At 40.3% G+C, this 17,273-nt stretch overlaps 1 protein-coding gene across 5 annotated transcripts in view; it reads left to right on the top strand.

Moving 5' to 3' along the window:
• The first annotated feature begins 515 nt into the window (after positions 1–515).
• Positions 516–17,273, top strand: part of LOC121282055 (synaptotagmin-like protein 2) — a 128,931-nt gene continuing 112,173 nt past the window's right edge. For 3 of the 5 annotated variants that reach the window (XM_041195453.1, XM_041195452.1, XM_041195451.1), the window contains exon 1: positions 519–639. The gene's annotated coding sequence lies outside the window, so the exon portion shown is untranslated. Of the gene's footprint in view, positions 640–17,273 lie in introns of all 5 variants that reach the window. The other 2 variants (XM_041195450.1, XM_041195449.1) reach the window with 2 other exon arrangements.

The raw sequence follows: 17,273 nt of genomic DNA, 5'->3' as shown, positions 1-17,273 counted from the left end.
TTGGTCCTGGCCTTGGAGTCCTGAAATCTGCAGTAAAATCCTGCCCATTAACTCTGTTTCCTTCTTCACAGACTCTCCTCGACCTGCTGAGTATTTCCAGCAGATTCTACTTTTGGCGCGGATTTCCAGCATCCGCGGTACTTTATTTTTGAACAATTGGACAACAGTGTCTTTATCGCGATTGGGAGTGAGCAGAACCTCATATTCCAGTTTTATTGGAGTGAAACAGTAAGGTGGTCAAGATGCAATATATTTCAATGTGAATCATAACAATATAGCGTTTTCTAACTAAACAAAAACAAAGCTTAGAAAACACGTTACAAAGGCCATTTTACGTTTTAATTGCCGAAACCTCTTTCAGATGGACGATTTTATTCAGAATATTTTATCCCTACGGAAATATTACTAATTTGACCATCTGAGACCCAGCACTCCTGTGGTGGATTTACTGATTCCCTTTTGCTGTGAAAATCCATTTCGGGTTTTCCCTCTGTTGGTGGCTGCTTATTGAGCTGGGTGTGCACAGATATCTGGTGAAGAGATCCTGTTAGGGTGGTGAGAGGACAAGCTGTAAAGTTTTCCTACTTAACGTAACAATGCTGACTTCCTCTTAACACCTGATGCAATTTATCAGAGAAGGTAAAAGTTTCTTTGCACTCTTATTGTGCTGATTGTTATATGTACTGCTTGATATGTTTAAGTTGTTTAATTTTACTCGTGTGAATCCATGTTTTGGAAGTTTTTGTTTCATTTCGAAGGAAGCCAATAATCCGCCCTGCCCTCAAAAAACACGCATGTTGAGCTTGGATAATTTTAGTTACAGTAGCTGGCTGGATTACTTTCTGTCATGTCAGATTGTTTTTCTTCATCAGGTGTGTGGCATATGCATATGTCAGCGCTCTGACTATACAGTAACTAGTTAGTCATTGATCTCCAAGTCTATCCCCTGTCCAGTTAAGTATCTTTTCCTTCCCCATCCTGCTCCTCCAGCGCTGTTCGGTGATTTTTTTTTGCGATGTCATTGTTTGGGTTTGAGAACGTTGTTCCCCTAGTGAAATGTAAAGAAGTGACGGAGAAGCAGGGTAAGGCCATTCGGCCCCTCGAACCTGTTCCTTTATTGAGTTGGATCATGACTGACCTGTACCTCAACTCATTATCCAGCGTTGTTCTGCATCCCTCTATTAACACAACAAAAATCGATCTAATTTCAGTTATTAAATTTCAGCTAACCCAGCATGTATAGCCTTTTTGGGAAGCGACTTCCAGTTTTACCATTTGAGTGAAGATGTGCTTCTTAATTTCACTACTAAATGATTTAACTCTAATTTTAAGATTATGCCCTACTGTGCTAGATTCCACCACCAGAGGAAATAGTATCTGTGTATCCTCTATTCAATCCCTTCATAATTTTAATTACCTTGATTAGATTACCGCTTAATCTTCTTAGCCCAAGGTAATAGATGTGGTATTTATACAAACTGTCCTCCTAATTTAACCCTTAAGATCTGGTATTATTCCAGTGAATCTGTGCAGTACTGCTTCCCAAGATCATTATATCTTACCTGAGGTTTGGGGGCCAAAAACGAATTAGGTATTCCAGGTGGGGTCTAAACAAGGTTCTGAGCAGCTGGAATCACAAAATATATTGGCTAGGAAAGCAGTAAATGGTAGACCACCAAAGCAGATACAGTTTGGATTCAAACCAAACATATTCCCGTAAAGAGGAAAGAAGAACACCCAACACTAGAGTTTCCTGGATGAGAAAAGAAATAAAGCTTAAACTAACACAGAAAAGGAGGTCTATGGCAAACGTTAGGTCGAGAATACAATCAAAAAGCAGGTGGAATGCAGAGAGTGCAGGGGGAAATTGAAAAAGGATGAGCAGGTAACACATAATGGAACCCAGTTTTTCTTAAACTTAAAGTAAAAGGATAGTTAAAAGAATAGTAGGGCCAATTCAGGACAAAGAATGAAATCTTGTGCAAGCAGAGGGCATGACTAAGATACTGAACCTGTCTTCACAAAATAAGAGAATGAAATTAATGTTATATTAGAGAAGAGGCAAGTAAAGATACAGGATAGAATAATAGATAGAAAGCGATGCTAAATAGGATGGCATCACCCAAAGTCAACAAGTCATCCTGTCCAGATATGATACGTTCTAAGTTGCTGAGGGAAGTTGGGATGGATTCACACACTCTGATCATAATCTTTCAATCCTCCTTCAATATTTGAGTGGTACCAGAGAACTGGAGGATTGCAACTGTTACAGCCTTGTTCAAAAAAAAAGGGAAAAATCTGGTAACTACAAGCCAATCTGTCTAATGTCAATGGTGGGAAAACCGCTAAAAGCTAATGTTGAGGGCAAGATCAGTTCTCACTTGGATAATTGTAAGTTAATAAATGGCAGCCAATATGGATTTGTTAAAGACAAATCATGTCTAACTTACCTGATTGAGTCCCTTGATGAAATAACAGACGATTGATGAAGGTAGTGCAATAGATGTTGTTTGTATGGATTGTCAAAAGGCATTTGATAAAGTATGTCATGAAAGACTTATTCATAAAATAGAACACATGGTATTAAAGGGATACTTGTAACACTAACTAAAGGAGAGGCAGAGTGTAGTAATGAACAAATGTTTTTCTGACTTGACAAGTGTATAAGTGGGGTTCCTCTAGGGGTCAGTATTAGGACCATTGCGCTACTTGTATGCATATAGATCTAGGGCAGGAGTTTGGGTTTTGGGTCAGGACCTTGATGACAGTGCAAATGGAGGTCATGACCCAGCACCTGGCAGTGATTTTCCCCAGTTGGCCACTTAGTGGTCAGAGGGTGAGCTTGCCATCCAACTAAAGATGATGGGCAAACTCTCAAAGCTGGAAGGTCAGTAGGAGGCTTCCCAGCTCAGAAGGAGCAGCACATTGTGGTTTAGACAAGTGAGAGGGCGCCTCCAAATTGAGGCATCCTCTCTACAACTTTTAAATTTTTAAAATTAAAACGGCATTAGCAATGAGGCTATCACGTTGGAGGTACAACCTGTCCACAGGGTGGCCTGACACCAGCAGGCAAGGAGGGATTCGAAGTTTATACGGAGCAGTGCTCTCCCATTGGGAGGCCTTCTCCAGGCAGCTGGCCTGGTCCCTGATGCCTTGGAGGGCCAGAGGCCAACTGGAAAATTTCACTCAGTCACTGACAATTGACTTTTAAAAGACATTAACTTACTTCAATTGGCAGGTAGCCCTTCAAACCATCATCCTGCATCTGAGAAAATGGCCTATGTGTGGGATGGTGCCAGGAAACTAGCATGCTGTCTGGCATGAATTTTCGCACCTGCTCCCTCCATACTTGCCCCCATATAGGAGTGACAATTCAGCTGCTGGACTTGGGTATAGGGAGTACAATTTTGAAGTCTGCAGGTGAAACAAAACTTGGCAATGTAGTAAATAGGATGTTGATAGCAGATTTCAGGAAGCCATAAACAGACTGGTGAAATGGGCAAAACATTGCTGATGCAGTTTAATATGGATAAGAGTGAAGTGATGCACTTTGAAGCAACATGGAGAGGCAGTATAATGGCACTATTTTGAGGGAGGGTTGCAAAATCAGAGGGACCTCAAGTCTTTGAAAGTGGCAGGGTTTTGTTGAGAAGGAGTTAAAGCATTTGAGATTCTTGGCTTTGTAAATACTGATATTGAATGCAAAAACAAACAAGTCATGTTGATCCTTTACAATCTCTGATTAGGCTTCAGAGTCAACCAGGGTATGACATAACAATTCTGAAGTATGCTGATGATACAGTACTTGTGGGTCTCGTAAGAAATTATGAAGTAAACTATAGGAACTTGGTGAAGAAGTTTGTGAGAATAATTCTCTTAAACAGAATGAAAACCAGGGAAAAGAACTTGTTATAGACTTTAGGAAAACGCCAATTGTTCCTACGAAGATTCACGATGCGTACGTTGAAACATGTATCTAGGTATCAAAGTAGATATGAGTTGAATTGGAGGGAACAGTGTAGAGATGTGGTGACCCAAGAGACTTACATGATTATACTACCTCAAAGTTAAAATCTTTTTGAGTGGATCATATAATCATGGAACTCTTCTATATGGCTGTGGTTGAGAGTGCTATCCTTTTTGAATATCTCCCCTAGTACTGTTGTCTTAGGAAAGGGTACAGAGATTATTGAACCAGGCAGGAAGGGTATTTGATGAGCAGATCTTTCCTGATGAAATATGCTCTTGAAGAATTTTGACAAAAGTAAATAGAATCATGGACGATGTCACTCCTTGCCTTAGTATTGCTGCTGGTTGTGTTTGGGGAAAAGGCTCCAATCTCTCATGCAGGTTTTTGAACTCATTTGTGCCCTTCTTGATAAAAACTTGTAACAGGAGTTTGATGAATGGATGAGGATATGCACTCATGATGGGAGTAGCTGATTTTAGAAAAAAAATTATTCCAATGCGTTAAAATTAATACATTTTAATTAAAGTTGGAGCTCTGTGATAGGGTAACTTTTTCTTTCTTTCTATTATTCATTTATATGTAATTTTTAAAGGAATGAGCAATGTACCTGAAATGAATTTCCATATGGACATAGTGTGAAATTGAAAGCTGGAGTATTATGCACAATTGTGGGCACTAAATTTTCGGAAAGTTGTCCAGACCTGGAGAGGGTATTGAGAAGGTTCATCAGCATGAACCAAATAATAGAAAATCAGGGGGCAACAGGGAGGAAGCAGCTTAAACAATGATTATTACTAAAGAAAAACTACTGGGAAAACTGAGTCTAAATGCTGACAAGTCAAATGGACCTAATGGCCTGCATCCTAAGGTCTTAAAAGATAGCGGATGCATTAGTTGGAATTTTCCAAAACTTTTTAGATTATGGACAGTCCCAGTAGTTTGGAAACAGCAAATATACTGCCCCTTTTCAAGAAAGGAGAGAAACAGCAAAAAACTGTAGATAAGTTAGCCTAACATCTGCCATTCTGAAAGTGCTGGAATCCATTATTAAGGGCGTAGTAACAGGACATTTAGAAAGTCAAGCAGAGCTTGGTTTTTATGAAAGGGAAATCATGCTTGACAAATTTATTAGAGTTCTTTGAGGATGTAATGAGCAGGCTGAATAAAGGGGAACTAGTAAATATAGTGTATTAAGGTTCCCAAAAGGCATTTGAAAGGGTGCCAACTATTTCTTATGCTCTTACACAAGGGATGTGGGAATTCAGTCTGACAAGTTGGACATTTGGGGTTGTTCTTAAGAGAAGCCTAAGAGAAGACTTAAGATTGAGGAGTTTTGACTGAACAAGTAAGGAGACACTATTCCCTTTGACAATTACGTTAATATCCAGAGGCCATAGATTAAAATAATTTACAAAAGAACTTGGGGGGAAATGATTGGGAATTTATTCTCAGAGTTGTGAAGATCTGAAACTACCTGAAGGGTGGGTGGAATTGAATTCCATAGGGACCTTTAAAAGACAATTGAATGTACATAAGAGGGTTAATTAGCAGGGTTATGGGGGAAAATCTGGACTGCAGGACTAAATTGTACTGCTCTTTCAAAGTGTGATGGCTTAAATGGGTTCCTCAGTGCTGTGAGATTTCAATTGAAGCAAAACTTACTCATTCTGAATTTTTCAACCTCCTGAGATAAAGACCATTTCATTTTGTGCACTAGCTTTTAGTAATCTGTGTATCTAAATTATTTTACTCCTTCAGCTCCTAGTCTCAACGTTAAGAAAATATTTCAATTTAACTTTGGACTTTTTACTTTATCAAAAAGATGATGTCTACCCTTTTTTCTGCCAAGCCACTGCCCCCCCACCACCACCACCACCACCACCAAACCGACCCTTTTTTCACAAAGACAAGGGAAGGAGTATTTGGTAAACATATTTAAAAGAATGAAGAGCTCTATGCATTTTTAAGCGTTGTTATGTTCTGACATTGCTTTGATTTTTTTTTTGTTTTTAAATTTTCTAATGCAAATGGCATCCCTACTTGGGTATAACAGTTTCAGGTGCGATGTGAAGATTTTAATGAATGTGTTGTACTCATGTCTCTGATTTTTTTTGTATGCCTTAAAGTGGGATTTATTTTACCTCCAAGTTTCTTCACTCCTTGTTAAGACAGTGCCTATTTTTGCTGATGTATCATAAGTTGCATTCTGGCATCCCTTGAGGCCTCATCCATTCAAAGGGTAGATAAATTGGAAGTCTTGATGATGATTATTGGCATGTTATTTGACTGCTGGGAGTGGCATTTGTGCAACTGGGGGAATAGGGATATGAATGAAGGAAAAGGAGGCACTACAATGAGCCCAATTTGACCCCCTCCTAAAACGCACATTCCAGCAGCAGTCATTAAGTAGCAGTCAATGGAAAATTTGGCTGCTTTTTTTTTTAAAGTCCTTTGTATTCCAGGGAAGCTGTGATCAATTGCACAATACTTACTGTTGTTCAACCTTGGATCAACTAACAGTATAAAGATTGATTGAGTCTTTCATAGTCTGTCTGGTCCAGTATCACATACAGCATTGTATTTAACCCCAAAGTATTGGTGGAGTTCCACAGGTTTATAATTACTACGCTCCTGGAGGGATTCCTGTTTGTCCATGTGCTGTAGTATCTTTGTATCAGTGACTGCCACTATAATTCTTTCTTTGGCCTTGACATAGGGGCTGTCAAAAATATATTTTATTGCTTAATCTGCGTCTGCTTTATCTTTTTTAAATTCAATTTTGGGATGTGGGCCTTGCTGGCTAGGCCAGCATTTATTGCACATCCCAAATTGTCCTTGAGAAGTTAGCAGTGAGCTGCCTTCTTGAACCGCAGTAGTCCCTGTGGTGTAGGTACACGCAAGGTGCTGTTAGGGAGGGAGTTCCAGGATTGTTACCCAGTGACGGTGAAGGAACGGTGATTTATTTCCAAGTCAGGATGGTGAGTGACTCTGAAGGGCTCTTCCAGATGGCAGTTTTCCCAAGTATCTGCTGCTCTTGTCCTTCTAGATGGTAGCAGTCATGTGTTTGAAACCAAGATAAAAGCAAAATACTGCAGATGCTGGAAATCTGAAACAAAAACAGAAAATGCTGGAAAAACTCAGCAAATCTAACAGCATCTTTAGAGAGAAAAAAAGAGTTAATGTTTTGAGTCTGTGTGACTCTTCAGAGCAAGTGCGCAATGATGTTGGGACGTTTACCCGATGTTAACGCGTGTCATTTTACACTCAGTTGAGTTAAAAATTTTACTCTGAGTAGGTAAGTCTGAGGCTGCCCATAGTAAAGCTAACTGCTCCTTTCATTGTGTACAGGTGTGAAAGATGGCACTTGGTTTTCAACAGGGCTTGACCTGGGCCCTGGCCCCTCTGCCCCCATGGCAACCAGGTCACAAAGGCTTATCATTGGGCAGAGCTAGTAGGAGGTCATATGCCTATCTCCTAGGCATGTGACCTCCATTTTATCTTTTTTAAAGAGGCAGCTTAGGACATAATGATCTTAAAGCTTTGTACTCATAACAACTTGCTCAGTCAAGTTGTGAAATTAAATTCAATAAATCTTGTAATTTGAAGGGTAGCAGTAGAAAACAGTCAATAAAAGCTGTCAGGTTGTCATAAACATCTTCAGGGAAGGGAACCCATAATCCTGCCATACTATTTGTTGCTATCAAGGTGACTGCAGCCCTCGTTTTCTTTTCCTCTGGCCGTTCCTTCACTGTCACTGGGCCAAAATCCTGGAATTCCCTCCCTAACAGCACTGTGGGTGTACATACATCACAGGGACTGCAGCGGTTCAAGAAGGCAGCTCACCACCACCTTCTCAAGGTCACTAGGAATGGGCAATAAATGCTGGCCCAGCCAGTGACGCTCACATCCTGTGAATTAATTAAAAAAAAAACTCAAGCCCATCACACATTCACTGGCACCTCACTCACTACCAGCTCAAGGGACATCACCACTTACTCTCTCACATATACCCTCACATCTCCATCTGGCCTCTTCTCCTCTGGAGACTGCCTCCTCAACACTCACCATCTTGAGGCCACTTGCACAGATCAACATGCCCCCATACACACCCTGGGATACCCCTTTCCCCAAGCAAGCCCTAGCCCTGAAGCTGTTGAAAAGCCAACCCTGCTTTACCGCTGGTCTGATAGGTGGCAACCTGCCCATGAGCTCTCCTAAAAGTGATGTGGTGCTGTCCATAAGGCCTGGCGCTGATGACCGTGAGTGCTGCCTGAAGCAAGGTAGGCAAACAAACCTCACAGTCCCAAGCAACATGCAGGTCATCAGGTGCATGCCGCTTATGTACAGTTGTGAAACACGTTGGCATGAGCTCATGATCCAGCCTGGGGATGATTTTGTGAGCAGGGTTTATAATGAGATGCTAAAGTATTGAAATTAAGTTCCTGATGTGCGATGGCAGGATACATGGCCTGCCATTGAAGGGTGGAACGGACAATTGCAAGCTGGTTTTACGATGATGTGAAACCAATTTTTGCAATCCCCCAATATTTTCCACTCCCACTTGCTCTGATGCGTGCTGCAAAAGGGAATGGAAACTCTTGGTGATTGACTACTGTTTTAGAGTTGTACAGGAGCTGGCTCTAATATTTCTCACGATGGCTAGTCTTCATGTCTCGCACTGTGCATTGAGAGAGGATTGGAGCTGAGCTTGATTTTTTTTTTCTTTATCCAGTAGCCTTCATTCATTTCCCAGCAGTGACTTACTTGATGAAGTGGAGCTGGAATGAATCCTGGCTGATTTTTAAATTTCCATCTGTACTCTCCCTTGAACCTCTGCAGGGGTGGGTCACTCTGGCTAACTGCAGCATCTCACCATGACTGAGATGGGTTAATTGAGCACAGATCAAAGAGACGAATGTTATTTTGACACTTACAATATGTACTACCTTATTGCTTTTCTGGGCCATAACCTGAAAATTCTTTTGTAGTGCTAAGAAAAACTGTGCAAGGGAGTTTTGGAGACAGTTTCAAGACAATACTCTCTAACAGCAAATAACTCTCCTAACAGAACATTTAAAACATGCTTTCATAACTTTCCAGCAATGCCTTCTAATTGCATTCCCTGACTATGTAAAAATGATCAAGATCACAATTTCGAAAAGGAAGTTCAGCACAAATTGGTTCATCACAGCATCTAGGAAGATATAGATTCCATTACCCAACCTGAAAGTCCATTCAAAACAAACTTCATCCTGTGTGAAGAAATTCCTGACATCAGTCCTAATGTTTTCCATGCTCCTTGTTCTTGCTATCTAGCTTTAATTTGAAATACTGTTCCTGACTTGCCTTTAACTTTTACTCTAGAGAGCCACTTCTGTCATTATGGGGTGGAAATTCTTTCAGGCCTGTTTTCAGCTCCGAAATAGACATTGCATAGGGAATGAGGGCTCGACTGAGTAGCCTGAGGCTGGTCTGGAATTAGGTCTCAGGCCTCATTAACATTATTTCACTGAGCTGCTTGATGTCTTTCATGCCCCCACAAAGATGAATATCAGGCTGTTTGCCATGCTAGCCCCAGATATAAGTCTCTGGGGGCAGGTTGGAGAGACAGCAGGGGTTTACTGATAGTACTGTAGAGCCAAGGGAGCTTTTCTGCAATACCTTTGGATCTCTTTCAACTGCATCCATTACTATTTGGACGACATTCATGGAATACTTGAGCCTTTTATTTTCAGTATCTGCCATTCTTACATTTGGTCCATATTAAACATCTCATCCTTTTGTTACATTCACTTCACTCCTATACTTCATGAAACAATAGGTGTACACTGGTGTGTGGTGAATGAACATGTTCAAATTCTAGTTTTAATTCCATGAGATTTCAGGGCCACATTTTGAGATACTATCATTTTCTGAGAACTCAAGCAATTATTGATCTCTTTATTGGAGATCTTTAAATGATCTCCTGAATACATTGATGGTATTAGGAACTTTATTGATGCTGTGCTGCTAGGGAAACTTTGAAAGCAGCTATATCTCTTTATTTAATTTAAAAGGTCCATCGTTTTTCATGAAGACACCTGAGCAAGAAGGAAGGAATTCTCGCAAGTATCTAATTTTGAATCAAAGTTTATAATGAAGGTCATTGTCAAAGTTTGAAGAGAAAATGAAGTATATAAGATCTCGAGCAGGAATAGGCTACTTGGCTCCTCGAGCTGCTCTGCCATTCAATAAGATCATGGCTGCTCTGATTGTAAGCTCAACTCCACATTCCCACCTACCCCCGATAACCTTTCATCCCCTAGCTTATCAAGAATCTATCTAGCTCTGACTTAAAAATATTCAAAGACTATTTTGAGGAAGAGAGTTCCAAATTCTCATCTCTGTCTTAAATGGGCGACACCATATTTTTAAACGGTGATCCCTAATTCTAGATTCTCCCACAAGAGGAAACATCCTCTCTACATCCACCTTGCCAAGGCCCCTCAGCATCTTATTGGTTCAATCAAGTCATTTCTTACTCTTCTAAACTCCAGTGGATACAAGCCTAGTCTGTCCAATCTTTCCTCATAAGACAACCTACCCGTTCCAGATATTGGTCTAGTAAACCTTCTCTGAACAACTTCTAACGCATTTACTCTTCACCAGTGCCCTGTACAACTGAAGCATAACCTCGCTACTTTTGTATTCAATTCCCCTTGCAAGAAATGATAACATTCTATTAGCTTTCCTAATTAATTGCTGTACCTGCATACTAGCCTTTTGTGATTCGTGCACTAGGATCCCTAGATCCCTTTGCATCTCAGAGCTCTGCAATCTCTCACCATTAAATTTTTATTCTCTCTGCCAAAATGGACAATTTCCCAATCTCCCACATTATACTCTATTTGCCAGATTTTTACCCACTCATTTAACCTTTTGTAGCCTCCTTATGTCCCTGCACAACTTATTTCCCACCAATCTTTGTGTCATCAACAATTTTAGCAACTATGCCTTTGGTCCCTTTTATTCAAGCCATTTATATACATTGTAAAACATTGAGGTCCCAGCACTGATCCCTGTGGTACACCACTCTTTACATCTTGCCAACCAGAAAATGATTCATTTATGCCTCTAGTTCAATCTTCTATCCATGCCAATATATTACCCCCTACACTATGAGCTTTTATTTTCTGCAATAACCTTTTATGTTGCTTAATGGCCTAATTCTGCTCCTATTTCTTATGTTTTTATGTCAAAAATTGAGGCTTTAGCATCTATAACCTGATGAGAGTTAAAATAAGGTTCCGTAGGCCTTAAAACTACTGCGGCAATTTTCTTTTCCAAACTCAGTAGGCATCACGTACCAAATGTTTTGGGAAATTGAGTCAATAATTTATCCCAAGTACTAGATTTGTTTATGCAAACGCGCTTAAGACTGAACAGAGATAAAAATCAAATACCAACAAAGCTTTTGAGAGACATTCGACACACCCTTGCTTTTCAAAGCGCCAGCTTTAAATCAAGAATAAGGTATGTACAAGAAATGTACAAGACTATACTGTGATATGAGGTTACCCCAAATTGAGCAAAATGGAATGGGCTATTTTTCACAGCCTTCCTTCGAGAGGTATAAAGCTATCATTTTAACAGCTCTGATGTGTAGATAGGCCTGAAAGCTACGTTCAGTTTTCATGATAGCATTAGTAAGGTTAGAAATGTTAACTTCTCTCTCTCAACTTAAAATCTTCCTCAATTTTACTATATTTTGGATCATAACATGTTACTACATTTTGAAGACTTGCAAAAGATCCAAAAGGATTCAGAAAGTTACTGTAACACTTGCCTGGATAAGATAGCTAATTTACCGAAACGTCTGTACAGAGTATCATTAACCTGTCTTTTCAATTGCTATTTTATAGCTTGAATGATGGTTAAAGTACGTTCTATGTCATTCCATCCTTAATGCTGGAATAATGTATACTGGATATATCCATTCAATCCTTATCCAAACATGACATTTACATTTTCAACTAGGAAACTATTTGTTTTTTGTTTGTGTCTCTGTATTCAAATTAGTTAGAAACTCAGACTGAAGATTTTGAGTTAGTTTTGGATATTTAATGTTTTGATCCCTAGTTTTTGGATACTGAATTCATTGAATTTTTCATCAGAATCCAATTGTGTAATTAGTTGCGGTCTTCAGTGTGTTACTACTGAGGACCTGATTGATTTCTCTTGTACTTTTCTTTGAAGGTAGATTTTAATTTGATTTTTAATTTGATTTTTAACAACCTTATGAAGATGTTAACTTTTGCTGAGATGTGATTCCATGTGTCACTCTCTAATACCTTATTCACACCGCCATTCTTCATGTATGAAGATAGGCCATAAGTATTGGCAGGCACTTCGACTGTAGAATCTTTGTATCATAACCTATCTTGTATTCAACCTGTATCCACACATGTTCCAATGGGGATCCCTGGATGGCAATTTGGAATTTCATCTATGCTTCCTCTCCAACTGTGTCCACAGGCTAACAATTCTAAGACCAGTTGTAACATCTCTAACACCAACCTGGCTAGAGGGGCTCACTCATTATAGATCCCCTGATCTTTCTACATTCTGTGGCTTTGTACCAAAGTGGGCAATGCGTCTTTGAACTCAAGAGGGCCCACATTTTAAGAAGCATTCTTGGACCAGTGATGCACTTGAGAAAAAAATGGAAGCAGCATGAGGGGCTAAAACAGATGTATGGTATTTCCATCACAATCATGTTTTCAAAATTCAAAAGTAAAAATGCATGACTTTTTTCCCCACTCTTGACAACTACTTTTGGATGACCATTGTACACTTCCTGTGTATCTCCTCCTTCCAGCTGGAAGTTAAGAATGCTCACAGCTAGATATCAATGCACTCATCATCGTCATTGGCAGTTGGATTCCAGGATGATGTCTGCTCAGGGTTGCAAGTTTCTGGGACTTCATGTGACTGTACAGGCCAATTCTTGACTCCCCAGTCTTTGAGCAAATGGGTAAAGGTGTCCCAAAGGCAGTGGGATCCAGAGTGCAGGATTTGCTTCCCTTTCTTTCCTTCTCTGCTGCTGTTCTGTCTCATTATTAAGTGGTTGTGACTCGACGTGCAATGCAGCTTGATGGGCAAGTTGTTGCCATTTTGAATGATGGGTAACAAGCTGCCCCTAATCATCAATGCCAGATTGTCTTTGAAGTATTTTCTTAACCCTCCCCTGGAACATTTGAGAATTAAAAAAAACAAGACATGGTGGGGTGCCATCTGGTCCATCAAAGTTGAATTTGCAGGAGTTCTGCCTGAATGCTTGCGGAGCTAACTTTGAGAAACAGTAGTGTTCAACAGCTGTCCCATTGAATCAATGGACTAGTCAGATGGGCAAATGGAGTTCAATCCACAAGTGAGGTAGTGCATTTGAGGAAGGCTGTTCTAACTATACCATATATTGTCCCCCATCAAATCTGACTCTACTTTGGCAATAATGCCAACTTGACCTTGTCAGCATGTTGAAACCCTTGTACACCTCAAACTGCAATCAATGGAAATCAATTGAATTGTTGGGAACTTCCACTCTTATGCTTTTAGTCTCACTGTAAAAGCCCTTGGAAAAAGTTACACTTTGTTGAATGAGCTGTAAATGGCTTTGTTATCGGCATACTAAGTTAATAATTTCTGCTAAACAGCCTCACTGGCTATGAAGGTGCAATTTTATATTGTTTGAGTGTCAAATTTCTCCATTATAAGAAATTTTACATTTATTTGCTTATATGAGCCTTTATCTCCTCCTCCAACCCCTCTCCCCATCACTGTTCTTTCACTGGAAGAGCCTTCAGCTTTCTCAATCTTACTGTCTGGAAGAGAGATGTCAGAGGACTGGAGGACAGTCAATGTCAAGAAGGTAGGAAGGGATAAACCAGGGAACTACAGGCCAGTCATTCTAACCTCAGTGGTGGGGAAACTATTGGAAGCAATTCTGAGGGGCAGAATTAATCTACACTTGGAGAGGCAGGGTTTAATCAAGGACAGTAAGCATGGTTTTGTTAAAGGGAGGTCATGTCTGACCAATTTAATTGAATTTTTCGAAGAGGTGACCAGGTGTGTAGATGAGGGCATTGCATTTGATGTAGTTTACTTGAACTTCAGCAAGGCTTTTGATAAGGTCCCTCATGGGAAACTGATAACGAAGGCAATGTGAAGTGATGCACTTGGGCAGGACAAACATGGCACAGGAATACACGATGAATGGTAGGACCTTAGGAAGTACTGAGGATCTGAGGGACCTTGGTGTGCATGTCCACCGGTCCCTTAAGGTAGTGGGACAGGTAGATAAGGTGGTTAATAAGTCAGATGGGATACTTGCCTTTATTAGCTGAGGCATAGAATATAAGAGCAGGGAGGTTATGCTGGAACCATATAAAATGCTGGTTAGGCCACATCTAGAGTGTTGCATGCAGTTCTGGAATCTGCATTAAAGGAAGGATGTGATTGCACTAGAGAGTGCAGAGGAGATTTACCAGATGTTGACTGGACTGGAGAGTTTGGATAGACTGGGGTTATTTTCCTTGGAGCAGAGGAGATTAAGGGGGCACATGATTGAGGTATATAAAATTATGAGGGGCATAGATAGGGTAGACAAGGAACTTTTCCCCTTGGTGGAGGGATTAATAACCAGGGGGCATAGATTTAAGGTAAGGGGCAGGAGGTTTAGAGGGGATGTGAGGAAGAATCTTTTCACCCAGAGGCGGTGGGAATCTGGAACTCACTGCCTGAAAGGGTGGTAGAGGCAGAAACCCTCATAACATTTAAGAAGTATTTGGGTGTGCACTTGTGATGCCATGGCATACAAGGCTATGGGCCTAGTGCTGGAAAATGGGATTAGAATAGTTAGGTACTTGTTTGACCGGTGGAGACTCGATGGGCTGAAGGGTCTTTATCTGTGCTAAAGACCTCTATGACTCTATAAACCTCTGTCTTACCATTTCTCTCCTTTTTAAAAAAAACATTCTCAAAACATATTTTCATGCAGTGCCAAAATTCCTAACTCTTCTTGCTCATTGTCTACTGTCTCTAATGTGAAGATATTACATAAATTATACAACTTGTTAAATATCAAGTTCCAATCTTTTCAGTATCATGCCAATATTTCTGCTCCTCCATCCAGTTAGTTGCAGTGGGAGATTCTATGATGCAGATTAAGCCTCTGACTAAGATCCTTATTGAACTGATGTCTGAGCTGCCCTCTCTTGTCTTTGTACATTGTTGCGTGAAGTTCTTTGACATCTACATACTCATTTGCAGGATGACAACACAGTAAATATCCTCACCCATAATACAAGCAAAGTATTCAAATATTTGCCTAATGTGTTCAGAATGCAATAAACCTGAGGTGTACTCCACATACAGAACACTCATCAAAATGCAGGGAAAGAACACAGCATTAATCTGGAAGTCACCTTTGTTTTGTTTTAAACATTTAAGTTCATACCAAGGGTGCTTGAGGCAGAATGCTATATGCAGTACTGTATGCGCTTTACTGGAATACAGCCAAATGATGTTTGGTGCTCTGTTTGCAGTCTGCGCTCTTAAGCGTATAAATCATGGGACCTACAGGGAATTGAGAAACAGCAAAGTGCCATAAAAAAATGTCTGCCTAAAATCTGCTGTTAGCTTTAGACATCCTGTTCCACAAAAATAAACTCAAAACAGATCCTGCATGTTTGCAGCTTGGGTCTCGTGTTACACAGGAGTCCAGCACCTGTTGCTGAATGAATAAGGAGCAGAGTCATGTGCAGAAGGCACTTACCAGGCAAAAACAAACTCTGATATGAAAAGGTCTTCATGTATATGTGCTAAGATTAAGTACAAATGAATTGTGGGTTCTTCACTGTAAATCTGCCCCAAGTATATTAATATATTGCAAATGTCCTCTGTTGTATTTGGTCAAGGTTACTTCTACTTTACCTGAAGATGGATACCCATGACAAAAATGTCTGGTACTCAGTTCAGAGAGACATTTGTAGCTTGCCTAGTTGTTTGCTCTATTTGGAGGGACAACAGTATGATGTGTGAGACTCGAGCGTAGAGAACTGGTTTTTAATATTCTAATGCTAAGAAGGGTGTCGTTAAAAATTCCAGAAGATAATTGTGCTGGCTGAACTTCCCTCTTTGTGTAACTCTGCATTGTCCCTCTAGTGCAGTGCTGTAAGGAGGGAGAAGATGAAAATAAGTGCGTCTATTCCCTGATGGTGTAGTCAAGCACTTGCAATGATAAATCTCGACCCCACAAAAAAAATCTGAATATGGATAATGAGAAATAGGAATGATTGCATTTATATTGTGTTTTGTTTAATCAACACATCTAAGCATTTCACTGAGCAAATGGAATAAGCCTTTTGAATGGTAACATGAATGGTTGCATTCTCACCTGAGTGATGGGTGTGGGGGAGGGGGAAGGTTCAAACTCTGGAGTTCTGGTTCTGAATTGTGGGTTGACATCAGGAGACTCATGTCCAACTGACTCTGTGAAGGAACCAAAATGCTGCTTCTGGATGGTAAACATTTTCATAAAAGTACATGATTACATTGCAGGGTACTTGTCATTGTGGAGAGGACAGCTGAGTTGCCATTTAGCCTATGCCACAGTCAATCTGAAGTGGTATAAGTAGACTTTACAGAAAAAGATGACTTCCGTGCTGTGACGAAAATCTGCTCATCACTTGGATCTCGAAGCTTGAGCAAAATTGGGAACTTAGTAGGATAAGCATCATTTGGGTTCCAATTCAAGTTACAAAACCAGAAAATAAAAAAATAATGTGACTGGTATGACCTCTATTGTGTCATCTAAATGGGTCAGCAGAGGTTTAGTGCTTTGGACTTCTTTTTGTTATTTAGTGGAAGTTGTCATCACTGGCTAGGCTAACATTTGCTGCCCATTACTAATTGCCCTTGAGAAGGTGGTGGTGAGCCGCTGCCTTGAATCGCTCCAGTCCATATGGCCAGGTGCACCCAGAGTGCTGTTAGAGAGGGAGTTTTAGGATTTTGACCCAATGACAGCGAAGAAATGGCAATATAGTTCCATGTCAGGATGGTGCATGATTAGTCTCCCACCATTCATGATTGAATGTGGCAGGCCTGTAGAGTTTTAATCTGATCTGTTGCTTGTGGGTTTGTTTAGCTCTGTTTGTCACTTGCTGCTTCTGTTGTTTAGCATGCATTTGGTCCTGTGTTGTAGCTTGTCCAGGTTGGTACCTCATTTTTAGATATGCCTGGTGCTGCTCCTGGCATGTTCTCCTGC

The sequence above is a fragment of the Carcharodon carcharias genome, chromosome 9 (assembly GCF_017639515.1).
Source record: "Carcharodon carcharias isolate sCarCar2 chromosome 9, sCarCar2.pri, whole genome shotgun sequence".
Lineage (NCBI taxonomy): Eukaryota > Metazoa > Chordata > Chondrichthyes > Lamniformes > Lamnidae > Carcharodon > Carcharodon carcharias.
This window is presented reverse-complemented; position numbering and strand designations above follow the sequence as displayed.